The sequence below is a fragment of the Haliotis rufescens genome, unplaced genomic scaffold (genome assembly GCF_023055435.1).
Source record: "Haliotis rufescens isolate VD_foot unplaced genomic scaffold, xgHalRufe1.0.p SCAF_118, whole genome shotgun sequence".
NCBI classification, from domain to species: domain Eukaryota; kingdom Metazoa; phylum Mollusca; class Gastropoda; order Lepetellida; family Haliotidae; genus Haliotis; species Haliotis rufescens.
In genome coordinates this window covers 515,166-527,650 of record NW_025963800.1, presented here as the reverse complement: position 1 = coordinate 527,650, position 12,485 = coordinate 515,166, and positions in this window count along the sequence as shown.

Sequence of the window (12,485 nt, the reverse complement as noted above, 5' to 3'; positions counted from 1 at the left end):
TTTAAATATAGTGCGGGCGGGTGGTGTCTTTTTTGTTGTTGTTGTTGTTGTTCAAACTAGTTTGTAACCAATAAACAGTTGTGTAATCAATAAACAATTGTGTACAATCCACCCGGGAAAGGGCCTCCCTACATAAATGTATTCCTTGATGAGTAAAATACTGGAATACAGTATTTGACTACCGTTGGACTTGGAATATTTAAGGATTTTTTGTGGGTTTTTTAAAAAATGGAAATAAAAATGAAACGTGCGGCGAACTTTATGATGATGCGGGCAGTGCCTGAGAACCAAGACTATGGTTTTTTTTAGCCTTTAAGAATTTTTTAAATACCAGCATGTGACGGTAGTTGTCGTCTAATGTATTTAAACAAGAGTAGTTATAGATGTATAGCCACTCTGATATATATATGCTAAAACAGAGGTTTTCTTGTTTGTTTATTTATTATTATTTTTTTTATTTTTTTTTATTTTTCCATTTTTCATCATATTTTACATTTCAATATCATACATAGAGTGTGCATGGATTTATTGTGATATGTGCACGTTTGCAGCATGGGCAGATCATATATCATAGTTATACAGAGTTTCTAAATAATACATGTAGAGAAGACCAGAAGGCATGGAAACTTGCATAATTACAATTTGAATATGCAATACATTTTGTAATTTCATAATATCAAAGTTTTTCCTTTTGAATTAGTAAAAAGATTGGTTTTACTTTTTTTCTTTTTAATGTGTACAGCACAGATTTTGTTACCATAATTACTGCATTGAGTGAATTGTTATTCTTCTATTTAAATCCAAACAGTATGTGTTCATTACTAAAATTAACTCTGCCTTCTGTATAGTTTCCAAGCCAATCTGAAAGTTTCATCCATATATCAGCAGCATAGTGACAATACAATTACATAATACATGAGTAATTGTTTCAGATGGTTCATTACATCATGAACAAACTGGCTATTCAACATACCCAATTTTAAATGAATAACTGTTAGTACTTAAAATATTATGTATAACTTTAAATTTAAACCATCTTAATTCTGAACTTTGTGTACATCTTTTTGCCATAAGGTTAAAGTTTGTCCACTCTGTATCTGTATATTGTTTTACTGAAACACTTTTGTTTAATATATTTAGGGTTTAATAGGGCTTCATAAAATACCTTGCTTCCCTTTTTATAGTTTGTTTGATACATGATATGGCAGTATAGGCCTTTTGCAAACTTTAGCACAATGTATTATATTGTTATTCTATAAATACCAGACTATTGCTAGTTTTAGTCCTTGATAGGTCAAAAAGTCTGTCTTCAAACTGTATTTTTGTACAAATTCATCAAAATCATGTAATTTCCCTGTGTCTTGAATGAAGTCATATATGTATGCCAAAACAGAGTTGAGTGTCCAATACTCATAACCATGATATCATGATAAGAATAGAACTGCCCTTACAGCTTTGCTGTTGGTTTTGTAAATTTAGTCAAATTTGGAGTAGCCTTTTACTTATTTTTGCTAGTTATTAGGCTGGACCTTTTCCAATACATCTTGGAGACATCCGGAGCATTAGATCTTGGAGACATCAGGAGCATTAGATCTTGGAGACGTAGTTGTCCACACAGTCAGTTTAGGTTGTATGATTTTGATATGTTGTCATTTCTTTATTGTTTGTCTAAGGGATGACAAAGACTTTCTTGATGGCTTTGTGTGTAACAAATGTTTGACAATGATTTTCACCCCATAGTTTTGTGTGTAACAAATGTTTGACAATGATTCCCCCCCCCCCATAGTTTTGTGTGTAACAAATGTTTGACAATGATTTTGCCCCAATAGTTTTATGTGTAACAAATGTTTGACAATGATTTTGCCCCAATAGTTTTGTGTGCAACAAATGTTTGACAATGATTTTGCCTCAATAACTTTGTGTGTAACAAATGTTTGACAATGGTTTTGCCTCAATAGCTTTGTGTGTAACAAATGTTTGAAAATGGTTTTGCCCCAATAGTTTTGTGTGTAACAAATGTTTGACAATGATTTTGCCCCCATAGCTTTGTGTGTAACAAAGTTTGACAATGATTTTGCCCCAATAGTTTTGTGTGCAACAAATGTTTGACAATGATTTTGCCTCAATAGCTTTGTGTGTTACAAATGTTTGACAATGATTTTCACCCCATAGTTTTGTGTTACAAATGTTTGACAATGATTTTCCCCCAATAGTGTTGTGTGTAACAAATGTTTGACAATGATTTTCACCCCATAATTTTGTGTGTAACAAATGTTTGACAATGACTGTTTCTTGATAGCACCTTACACAGGGTAGGATGGCAGATGCTACATATTTAGTGAGGTAGATGGTATTTTGAGTTGTGATTTTCTAAAAAACATATCAATGCAGATCTGATGTTGCACTTTTGTGTTTATTGTTATGACATACCCGGTATTCAGAGTTTTGAAACAGAGACCTGATGTTTCCCTAGTTATCATAGATGACCCCTTTGTTTTGAAGTTAAGGGACCAGTATATACTTGAGAACCATGTTTGAAGTGATGCCAGTTGATATATCTGTGATAGACGTCTCAGGTTAGCGCCTCGGCCCACCTGGGCTACCGTGCCATAATACACATAGTTCTGCTCAATACAGGATTTCAACTTTTTTATACATTTGATATTTTCCTGGTTTATTTTTTAGAGTTTATACATACGTACCTCAGACACAACTTGCAGTGCAATTTCAATGTGTTTTGTGTTGTAATATCTGTGTGGGCCGAGTTGTATTTGTGTGTTTACAAACAAATTTGTTATTTAACTGGGTGTAATAAGTTTAGAATATATACTATGCCCAAATATTATGGAGCAGCGGGAATCATCAAGACATATCTTCTGATCTATATGGTAATGGTAAATGGAAATGATATGATCATAACTGCTGGGAAGTAGGCAATCAGTTCTCATGGTTGGTGTTGTGAGATTATGGTGCACTTGGTCGGGGGGTCAAATTTGAAATTTGCATTTTGCAAGCAACGACCCTTATATTAGATAAAACCAGCTCTGGTGGCAATATATGCACAACTCCTTTGAGGCATGCTTCTGATGAGTTGACCAATGCTTCTGATGAGTTGACCAATGCTTCTGATGAGTCAACCAATGCTTCTGATGAGTCGACCAATGCTTCTGATGAGTTGACCAATGCTTCTGATGAGTTGACCAATGCTTCTGATGAGTCGACCAATGCTTCTGATGAGTTGACCAATGCTTCTGATGAGTCGACCAATGCTTCTGATGAGTTGACCAATGCTTCTGATGAGTCGACCAATGCTTCTGATGAGTCGACCAATGTCAGCTTGAACCGTGTTCTGCACATAGTGAGAGCAACACCGAGTGCACCTGTACAGGACATACATGTGATAGACTGTGGCCATTTTCACATTTGTTTTCACAGCAACAATCATTAACACATGAATTTCTATATTTTCTTGTAAACAGTTTCAGGGAAACAGTTGATTTCAGAATAAAGCAAAACTCGTGCTAAAGGAAATATAGGCTACTGCCCCAGGTCACCAGCGCGACCAGGATGTTGTTGCCCCCAGCTATATATGGCTACTGTTACCTCTCTCGTCTGAAGATGTGAATCTGAAACCAGGATGGCTGTACTTGCCATGACATTGTTCCTCGATCACGCTGCGACTATTGTAGTTGACTCTCCGTGGAAGACATTTGTGGTTGTAAGATTGCTTAAATAACGAGGGCCCTTACTTTTGTATATTTATGGCGTACAAACCCTTCACCCAGAGATCTACCTATTTGTTATGCCAGTTAGTTATTTTGTGTCTTGTATTCATCAAGTGATGATAACGTCTGTGAGTAAGTAGATGTCTAGATCTGTACTCCTTTGACCTACCTCGTTTTTGTAAACTTCACCAGATATCTGTATTTTATTTACATACATTTTTATATTATAGCTGCACCTCAAGTATTCCCTGTGATTTTATCTTTCTTCTTTTACTTTTCAATAAAAACTTCCTCGTGACTGATGAGTGATGTTTCTGTGTAGCTCAGCCCCCGGACAAGAGGATGTGCAGAAGAGGAACAGACCCACATATAGACATCAACATTTAATAGCTGTACTCTTTTCACAATCTAACAGCATGTTCTGTAGTCGCTGGCGTTTATGTCTGTCCCAAGTAGCCAAGGTGCTCCTGAGTCACTGTCCCATGTAGCAAAGGTGCTCCTGAGTCACTGTCCCAAGTAGCCAAGGTGCCCCTGAGTCACTGTCCCAAGTAGCCAAGGTGCCCCTGAGTCACTGTCCCAAGTAGCCAAGGTGCCCCTGAGTCACTGTCCCAAATAGCCAAGGTGCCCCTGAGTCACTGTCCATGGACACCTGGCATGACCCCTGAAGATCTGGGTTAGAATAGGTCTCCAGGAACCCATACTTGTCATACGAGGCGACTATCTGAATCCTGTGGTCAGACTCACTGACTTGGTTGATGAATGTCATCGTATCCCAATTGCATGGATCGATGCTCATGTTATCAATCACTGGATTGTCAGGCCCCAACTTGATTATTTACAGACCGCTATCATATAGCTGGAATGTTGAGTGTGGCGTAAAACAACAAACACACATGCTAACAAAACCTCTTGGCACCTTGGACACTTGGGACAGAGACTGCTTGGCACCTTGGACTCTTGGGACAGGGACTCCTGGGCACCTTGAACATTTGGGACAAGGACTACTGGGCACCTTGGACACTTGGGACAGGGACTCCCGGGCACCTTGAACATTTGGGACAAGGACTACTGGGCACCTTGGACACTTGGGACAGGGACTCCTGGGCACCTTGAACATTTGGGACAAGGACTACTGGGCACCTTGGCTACTTGGGACAGTGACTACTGGGTACCTTGGCTACTTGGGACAGGGACCACTGGGCTCCTTTGACACTCGGGACAGTAGATCTGTGTAATGAGTGAGTGATTTGGGTTTTACTACACTTTGAACATTATATAATGTCCTGGCGTGTCAGCGTATTTGGGATGAAATGTCAAGTGGGCAGGTGATGAAATAAAGGTCCACAGAGACACCGGGGCAGGTGATGAAGTAAAGGCCCACTAGGCTACCGGGCCAGATGATGAAGTAAAGGTCCACTAGGCTACCGGGGCAGGTGATGAAGTAAAGGTCCACTAGGCCACTGGGGCAGATGATGAAGTAAAGGCCCACTAGGCTACCGGGCCAGATGATGAAGTAAAGGTCCACTAGGCTACCGGGGCAGGTGATGAAGTAAAGGTCCACTAGGCCACTGGGGCAGATGATGAAGTAAAGGCCCACTAGGCTACCGGGGCAGGTGATGAAGTAAAGGTCCACTAGGCTACCAGGCCAGGTGATGAAGTAAAGGTCCACTAGGCCACCAGGGCAGGTGATGAAGTAAAGGCCCACTAGGCTACCGGGGCAGATGATGAAGTAAAGGTCCACTAGGCTACCGGGGCAGGTGATGAAGTAAAGGTCCACTAGGCTACCAGGCCAGGTGATGAAGTAAAGGTCCACTAGGCCACCAGGGCAGGTGATGAAGTAAAGGTCCACTAGGCTACCGGGGCAGGTGATGAAGTAAAGGTACACTAGGCTACCGGGCAGGTGATGAAGTAAAGGTCCACTAGGCTTCCGGGGCAGGTGATGAAGTAAAGGTTCACAGAGACACCGGGGCAGGTGATGAAGTAAAGGTCCATTAGGCCACTGGGACAGGTGATGAAGTAAAGGTCCATTAGGCCACTGGGACAGGTAATGAAGTAAAGGTCCACTAGGCTACCGAGGCAGGGGATGAAGTAAAGGTCCACAGAGACACCAGGGCAGGTGGTGAAGTAAAGGTTCACTAGGCCACCAGGGCAGGTGATGAAGTAGAGGTCCATTCGGCCACCGGGGCAGGTGATGAAGTAAAGGTTCACTAGGCTACCGGGGCAGGTGATGAAGTAAAGGTCCACAGAGACATCGAGGCCGGTGATGAAGTAAAGGTTCACTAGGCCACCAGGGCAGGTGATGAAGTAAAGGTCCACCAGGCTACCGGGGCAGGTGATGAAGTAAAGGTTCACAGAGACACCGGGGCAGGTGATGAAGTAAAGGTCCATTAGGCCACTGGGACAGGTAATGAAGTAAAGGTCCACTAGGCTACCGAGGCAGGGGATGAAGTAAAGGTCCGAAGAGACACCAGGGCAGGTGATGAAGTAAAGGTTCACTAGGCTACCGGGGCAGGTGATGAAGTAAAGGTCCACAGAGACATCGGGGCCGGTGATGAAGTAAAGGTTCACTAGGCCACCAGGGCAGGTGATGAAGTAAAGGTCCATTAGGCCACCAGGGCAGGTGATGAAGTAAAGGTCCACTAGGCTACCGGGGCAGGTGATGAAGTAAAGGTTCACAGAGACACCGGGGCAGGTGATGAAGTAAAGGTCCATTAGGCCACTGGGACAGGTGATGAAGTAAAGGTCCATTAGGCCACTGGGACAGGTAATGAAGTAAAGGCCCACTAGGCTACCGAGGCAGGGGATGAAGTAAAGGTCCACAGAGACACCAGGGCAGGTGATGAAGTAAAGGTTCACTAGGCTACCGGGCAGGTGATGAAGTAAAGGTCCACTGAGCCACCAGGGCAGGTGGTGAAGTAAAGGTTCACTAGGCTACCGAGGCAGGGGATGAAGTAAAGGTCCACAGAGACACCAGGGCAGGTGGTGAAGTAAAGGTTCACTAGGCCACCAGGGCAGGTGATGAAGTAGAGGTCCATTAGGCCACCAGGGCAGGTGATGAAGTAAAGGTTCACTAGGCTACCGGGGCAGGTGATGAAGTAAAGGTCCACAGAGACATCGGGGCAGGTGATGAAGTAAAGGTTCACTAGGCTACCGAGGCAGGTGATGAAGTAAAGGTCCACCAGGCTACCGGGGCAGGTGATGAAGTAAAGGTTCACAGAGACACCGGGGCAGGTGATGAAGTAAAGGTCCATTAGGCCACTGGGACAGGTAATGAAGTAAAGGTCCACTAGGCTACCGAGGCAGGGGATGAAGTAAAGGTCCGAAGAGACACCAGGGCAGGTGATGAAGTAAAGGTTCACTAGGCTACCGGGGCAGGTGATGAAGTAAAGGTTCACTAAGACATCGGGCAGATGATGAAGTAAAGGTTCACAGAGACACCAGGGCAGGTGATGAAGTAAAGGTTCACTAAGCTACCAGGGCAGGTGATGAAGTAAAGGTCCACTAGGCCACCAGGGCAGGTGATGAAGTAAAGGTTAACTGACCCACTAGGGCAGGTGATGAAGTAGAGGTTCACTTAGCCACCAGGGCAGGTGATGAAGTAAAGGTTCACTAGGTCACCAGGGTAGGTGATGAAGTAAAGCTTCACTAAGCCACCAGGGCAGGTGATGAAGTAAAGGTTCACAGAGACACCAGGGCATGTGATGAAGTAAAAGTCCCCTGAGCCACTGGGACAAGTGATGAAGTAAAGGTTCACTGAGACACCGGGCAGATGATGAAGTTAAGGTTCACTAAGCACATGGTAACAGCGTACATCCCCCACAGGTTAGTGCACATGAAATGCGGTAGCTGCATGTACCTTCATATCAATCAGCGTTAGATGAAGGCAGATGAGGCAGGGGATGAAGTAAAGGTCCACAGAGACACCAGGGCAGGTGGTGAAGTAAAGGTTCACTAGGCCACCAGGGCAGGTGATGAAGTAGAGGTCCATTAGGCCACCAGGGCAGGTGATGAAGTAAAGGTTCACTAGGCTACCGGGGCAGGTGATGAAGTAAAGGTCCACAGAGACATCGGGGCAGGTGATGAAGTAAAGGTTCACTAGGCCACCAGGACAGGTGATGAAGTAAAGGTTCACTTGGCTACCAGGGCAGGTGATGAAGTAAAGGTTCACTAGGCTACCGGGGCAGGTTATGAAGTAAAGGTTCACTAAGACATCGGGCAGATGATGAAGTAAAGGTTCACAGAGACACCAGGGCAGGTGATGAAGTAAAGGTTCACTAAGCTACCAGGGCAGGTGATGAAGTAAAGGTTCACAGAGACATCGGGCAGGTGATGAAGTAAAGGTTCACAGAGACACCAGGGCAGGTGATGAAGTAAAGGTTCACTAAGCTACCAGGGCAGGTGATGAAGTAAAGGTCCACTAGGCCACCAGGGCAGGTGATGAAGTAAAGGTTAACTGACCCACTAGGGCAGGTGATGAAGTAGAGGTTCACTAAGCCACCAGGGCAGGTGATGAAGTAAAGGTTCACTAGGTCACCAGGGCAGGTGATGAAGTAAAGCTTCACTAAGCCACCAGGGCAGGTGATGAAGTAAAGGTTCACAGAGACACCAGGGCATGTGATGAAGTAAAAGTCCCCTGAGCCACTGGGACAAGTGATGAAGTAAAGGTTCACTGAGACACCGGGCAGATGATGAAGTTAAGGTTCACTAAGCACATGGTAACAGCGTACATCCCCCACCGGTTAGTGCACATGAAATGCGGTAGCTGCATGTACCTTCATATCAATCAGCGTTAGACGAGACTATTTTAAACACTGACAAAGGTACCAAATAGTAATAATGCCAACATATTTGATAAATGAGTGTATCAATCTATTAAAAGCGTTAGTTGGGGAATCAACTCGTTTAGCAGGATACCCTGTACACAGTTTACCCACAAAACACAAAACCTGGGTGGATAAACAGTCTGTTTATTAGACAGCCACAGAATCTTTCATATCATCACTCAACAATAGAATGATTACAATCATGTATGCGAAGAACATCAGACGAAAGTGATAAGGAAGGATTACACAAAATAATACTATGCTCTACAACAAAAGTTCCTGTGACACCAATATTTTAGTGTATTTTTCAAAAAAGTAAAGTTTGCTTTTCAGTATTGTAGTACTGAGTACATGTACAAGTATGGAATCAAGTCACAAGTGACTTTTATGCAAGCCCCATGCACTTCACTACCCAAGAATAGGTATAAAAACATGTGCGTTAACTGGATTCCATATTATGCAATTATTCAACATTACGATATGCCACGCCTGTCCGAAAATGAGCGTCTGCGAGCCATTGGTATGCTTGAAGCAGGATCGAGTCAACGTGATGTTGTAAGACAATTTAACATCCACAGAAACACCATTTGGTGTTATGGCAACGTTGGCAACAGCCGAATGCAGTCAGAGACCATCCTCGGAGTGGCAGGCCACGCGTAACCAATAATCGACAAGACAATTGGATTCGAACAACACACCTACGAAATCGATTCCAGGCAGCAACAGTGACTGGAAGAAGCATCCCTGGCCTTCGATGAATATCTTCACAAACCACGTAGTCGCCTCAGATGTGCAGGGATTGTCGCCAGAAGACCCGCCAGACGTCCCATTTTGACAGGAAACCACTGTCAAGCACGTCTACACTGGTGCAGACAGCGTCTACGCTGGACGGCCATGCAGCGGGGACAAGTTCTATTCACTGATGAGTCTCGTTTTCACCTCAGCCACAGCGATGGACGGATTTGAGTGTACCGACGTCGAGGTGAACGTTACGTCAATCATTGTGTCATGGAAGAAGATCGGTTCGGTATGGGGTGGGATTACAGCAAGACAGAGGACCCGTTTGATAGTGGTAGAGGGAAATCTCAACGGACAGCGCTACAGCGACGAGATCATCGGCCCTGTTGTTCTACCGTTTTTGCGTCGTCATGGCCCAGGCATTACCTTTCAACATGACAACGCTCGGCCTCATATTGCTCGACTTGTTCAGGATTCCCTTCTACGAAACAACGTGAATGTCATCCCCTGGCCGGCTCGCTCCCCTGATCTCTCACCAATCGAGCACATGTGGGATGAGATGGATCGGCGCCTTCGACGTCAACCACGTGTTCCACAAACACTCCAGGAACTTCGAAACATGCTCCAGCAGATATGGACAGATATCCCACAGGTCTTTGTGCGACGCCTGGTCCATTCCATGAGAAGAAGATGAGTTGCTATTGATTTGTAAATTGACATTTGGCATGTTCATGTTGGTTTTTTATGAAATCGCGCATTTTCTGAAGTCAGTATAGCAAATTAAACCATTTGAACACTCACAGGAGTCTTTTGTCTGTTGCAAACCGAATTTTTTTCAGATTTGGTAAAAAACATAACTTTGCATTAAATCTTATTCAATGTCGCATGAACTTTTGTTGTTCGGTATACACTATCTAGATGTATATTCAACAATTTACATTTGACAGAATATAGTATACCCGACGCTCTCATTCACACGACGAACAAACTATTTAAGCCATAATTCATTTTCTAAACGGTCAACAGCGTAATAAAGTGAACAGAGTTAGCATATTCTAAACACAGCAGTATTACGTATATCTAAAATATAAACCAAATTATGACATTTCCAATTACCAAATACACTTGCTGGTATTGCCAAAAGTAATAATATATAGTTGAGATTTAACATAGTACAAGATAGTTTCTTTTCGCACCTTAGTGAATAAACAATCAGTTTATTAGACAGCAACAGAATGCTGCCGTCCGTATTTCTACCTATTCTAGCTGTTACAAATAATCTCATTTTCTGATTAAAGTGACGATCAAATTATTATTGTTATGTCGATAGAATTATATAATTTAGTTTGATAAAGGCGTTTATGAGTGATGATTTTAATGAAGAATAATAGTTTATCAGTTGCTAATATACTAAGAATGTATACGTGGTACATGTGATTTGATAAAGAAGGATGATAAACACAAGTTATACACCACGGGTAGATCACACTAGTTATACACCACGGATAGATCACACAAGTTATACACCATGGGTAGATCACACCAGTAATACACCACGGGTACATCACACTAGTTATACACCACAGGTAAATAACACTATTTATACACTAGTTATACACCATGGGTAGATCACACCAGTTGTAAGCAGATCACACTAGTTACACGCCACATGCAGATCACATTAGTTATTCACTACAGGTAGATCACACTATTAATACACCACAGGTAGATCACATTAGTTATACACCACAGGTAGATCACACTATTAATACACCACAGGTAGATCACACCAGTTATACACCACAGGTAGATCACACTATTTATACACCACAGGTAGATCACACTAGTTATGCACCATGGGTAGATCACACTAGTTATACACCATGGGTAGATCACACAAGTTATACACCATGGGTAGATCACACTAGCTATACACCACGGGTAGATCACACTAGTTGTACACCACAGGTAGATCACATTAGTTATACACCACGGGTAGATCACACTAGTTATACACCACAGGTAGATCACATTAGTTATACACCACGGGTAGGTCACACTAGTTATACACCACAGGTAGATTACATTAGTTATACACCACGGGTAGATGACACTAGCTATACACCGCAGGTAGATGACACTAGTTATACACCACGTGTAGATCACACTAGTTGTACACCACGGGTAGATGACACTAGCTAGGTATACACCATGGGTAGATCACACCAGTTATACACCACGGGTAAATAACACTATTTAAACACTAGTTATACACCACAGGTAGATCACACTAGTTATACACCACGGGTAGATCACACTAGTTATATACACCACAGGTAGATAACACTAGTTTTGCACCACGGGTAAATAACACTATTCATAGAGGTAGATCACACTAGTTATGCACCACGGGTAGATCACACTAGTTGTACACCACGGGTAGATCCCACTATTTATACACCATGGGTTGATCACACCAGTTATACACCACAGGTAGATCCCACTAGTTATACACCATGGGTTGATCACACCAGTTATACACCACGGGTAGATCACACTATTTATACACCATGGGTTGATCACACCAGTTATACACCACAGGTAGATCCCACTAGTTATACACCATGGGTTGATCACACCAGTTATACACCACGGGTATATCACACTAGTTTTACACAACAGGTAGATAACACTAGTTTTGCACCACGGATAAACAACACTATTTATAGAGGTAGATCACACTAGTTATGCACCACGGGTAAATAACACTAGTTATACACCACAGGTATATCACACTAGTTATACACCACATGTAGATAACACTAGTTATACACCACGGGTAGATGACACTAGTTATACACCACGGGTAGATCACACTAGTTATACACCACATGTAGATCACACTAGTTATACACCACATGTAGATCACATTAGTTATACACCACAGGTAGATCACACTAGTTATACACCACATGTAGATCACATTAGTTATACACCACAGGTAGATAACACTAGTTATACACCACAGGTAGATCACACTAGTTATACACCACGGGTAGATCACACTAGTTATACACCACAGGTAGATCACACTAGTTTTACACCACAGGTAGATAACACTAGTTTTGCACCACGGATAAATAACACTATTTATAGAGGTAGATCACACTAGTTATGCACCACGGGTAGATCACACTAG